The 3210-nt window shown below is 47.0% G+C and overlaps 1 pseudogene; it reads right to left on the minus strand.

Moving 5' to 3' along the window:
• Positions 1 to 1074: 1074 nt before the first annotated feature.
• On the minus strand, positions 1075 to 1300 carry LOC134600863 (ubiquitin-like protein 5; annotated as a pseudogene).
• Positions 1301 to 3210: the final 1910 nt, after the last annotated feature.

Raw genomic sequence — 3210 nt, forward strand, 5'->3', positions numbered from 1 at the left:
CCTGGCCCCCACCCTTGAGCGGCGGGTGGGGGCCCTAAAAAATGTCCCCTCCCCCCCCAACAAAAAAATTATCTCCCTACCTACCCCCCTCACCCTAAAAATAATGAGGGGAGGGGACCTTTAACTAAGAACCTGTAAAAAAAAAAAAAAAAAAAAAAAAACTTACCATTCGATGTTTTCTTTCTTTCTTTCTTTCTTTCTTTCTTTCTTTCTTCTAAAATCTTTTTTTCAGCCCCAAAAAAGGGCAAATAAAAATCCATAATAACCGACGCAATTATAAAAAATAAAAAATAAAAAAAACGAGCGCAAAAAAATAATCCATCTTCACCCATGGAGGGCTCCGCGCAGACTGAGCTCTGCAGGGCAGGGGAAGGCTTATAAAGCCTTGCCCCACCCTGGAATTAGGGAGTTATCTACCAAGCGGCTGCAAGAGAAGTCCCGAGGTGCCGAAGTCCCAAAATTCCGAAATGCCGAAGTTCCGAAGTGTCGAAGTTCCCGAATTTCCGAAGTGTCGAAGTGCCGAAGTTCCAAAATGCTGAAGTGCCAAAGTTCCGAAGTTGCCGAAGTTCCGAAGTTGCCGAAGTTCCGAAGTTGCCGAAGTTCCGAAGTCTTGAAGTGCCGAATTGCCAAAGTCCCGAATTGTGAAAATCCCGAATTTCGGAATGCCGAACCGAACCAAATTTTTTCCCCATGCACATGCCTACTAATTGGGCCCAATTTGGACATTTCCACTTAGGGGTGTACTCACTTTTGTTGCTAACGGTTTAGACATTGATGGGTGTGAGTTGAGTTAATTTTAGGGGACAGCAAATTGAAATTTAAATTGTATTGTTAAACCATAAAATCAAAGCATCTTATTAACAAAATTAGGAATTTATTGACCACAGATAATTTTAACAATTTAGTAATTTATGAAACATAGCTTAAACTGATTATTTCTGTATAAATTGTGTTTTAACAATTTAAAGAGGCAGAAGTCTTATTGATTGACATGATAAAAGGGGCCTAGGGAAGCAAATCACTTCCACAATAAGGGGTGAGCTAAGGTACTCAAAAAAGATGACAAACCAATGCTTAATGCAACTTCAATTTCATTCCATCACAAATGTCGTAGTGACTTAATGTCACGTGGTCTTTGAGGATGGTGTAATATAATCTGGTAGTCTTATCTTAAATAATCTTATTAGGCACCTGTTTGGGCTGCAATGAGCTTCTTCAGATCTCTAATTGTGTCTTCGGAGTTATACTTTACTCAAACTATCTTCCTCAAGTGGTCACTTATTACATATACTTTAGTCATGATAGATTCTGCTTGTCACATTAAAATAACTTAAATGGGATATAGAAAATAGCCTGTTTCATTAATCTTATTGTTAGACTTGGTTAAAGTTACTGGTGTATCTACCGAGCCTGCTATTGGTACTTAAAACAACTTTTAGTGTGGATATTAGATAGCTGTTTGACTCATCCTAGTGTGAGGACGAATTAAGCAGGTTATCTCCTATCTCCTACACAAAGTTGTTTTAAGTGCCATTGACAGTAGGTAGATACAGCAGTAACCTAAACCAAGTCTCACATTTGGTTCAAGAAAACAGGTTGTCTCCTATATCCCATTCATAGTTGTTTTAAGTGCCACTGGCAGTAGTTACCTAGGTAGATACAATAGTAAGCTGAACTAAGTCTCATACTCGGATCAATGACTTCCATTCCTTAAAGGGACACTATAGTCACCAGAACAACTGCATATAATTTAATTTGTTCTGGTGAGTAGAAATATTACCTTCAGGCTTTTTGCTGAAAACGCTGTCTTTTCAAAATGCAGTGTTTACATTACAGCCTAGTGATAACTTCACTGGCCACTCCTCAGATGGCTATTAGAGATCCTTCCTGGGTCATGGCTGCCTAAAATGCATCCAAACATTCAGTGTCTCCACCCTCTATATGCAGACACTGAACTGTCCTCATAGAGATTCATTGATTCAATTCATCTCTATGAGGAGATGCTGATTGGCCAGGGCTGTGTTTGAATCATGCTGGCTCTGCCCCTGATCTGCCTCTTTGTCAGTCTCAGCCAATCCTATAAGGAGGCATTGTGATTGGATCAGGCTACCACTTCTGCTGATATCAGCAGGCAGTGGGCAGGTCTAAAGGAAACAGGCACAAAGCAAGCAGCTCCAGACTTGAATACAAGTAAGATTTCTATATTTAGGGAGGCATGAGCGGCTCAGGGTGGCTAGATGTGGTTTTAACCCTTTAGGGTCAGGAATACATGTTTGTGTTCCTGACTCTATAGTGCTCCTTTAACAGACACAGCAAAGGTGAAACACTCGATCATTGATGGTCTGTCGCCAGGCCCGGACTGGCCATCGGGCATACCGGGCAAATGCCCGGTGGGCCGCGATGGCCGTGGGGCCGAGGCCGGCAGGGGAGATCACAGGATCTCCCCTGCCAGCCCCTGCAGGGCCAGCGCTATCTGAGCGCCGGCCCTGCTGTGTGTCTCCATGGGCCGGTGGGGAGATCAAAGATCTCCCTTTACCGACCCAGAGACACTTCCAGGCAGGCCGGGACTGGCCATCGGGCATACCGGGCAAATGCCCGGTGGGCCGCGATGGCCGTGGGGCCGAGGCCGGCAGGGGAGATCACAGGATCTCCCCTGCCAGCCCCTGCAGGGCCAGCGCTATCCGAGCGCCGGCCCTGCTGTGTGTCTCCATGGGCCGGTGGGGAGATCAAAGATCTCCCTCACCGGCCCAGAGGCAGTTACAGGCGGCCGCAGGCAGGAGAGGGTGTGAGGGAGGGAGGCAGGAGAGAGGACCGGCGGAGCTCTATCCAGCAGCTCCGCCGGGTCCTCTCGCGGGATTCTGAGCGTTGCCGCGGTTAACGCGGCAACGCTCATCTCGCGAGAGTGAACTATAGCCTACAGGCTAAAGTTCGCTCTCACCACTGGACCACCAGGGAAGAATGGCAGCACGGAACACCCCCACCCCCCCAAGCAGCACGGAACACCCCCACCCCCCAGGCAGCACGGAACACCCCCACCCCCCAGGCAGCACGGAACACCCCCACCCCCCAGGCAGAACGGATTCCCCCTCCTTCCAGGCTGAACAGACCCCCCCCCTCCTTCCAGGCTGAACAGACCCCCCCCTCCTTCCAGGCTAAAGGTAAGAAGGGAGGAGGGGGGATATAACTTTTTTTTTTTATTAATAAAAAATA

The sequence above is a fragment of the Pelobates fuscus genome, chromosome 3 (assembly GCF_036172605.1).
Source record: "Pelobates fuscus isolate aPelFus1 chromosome 3, aPelFus1.pri, whole genome shotgun sequence".
NCBI classification, from domain to species: domain Eukaryota; kingdom Metazoa; phylum Chordata; class Amphibia; order Anura; family Pelobatidae; genus Pelobates; species Pelobates fuscus.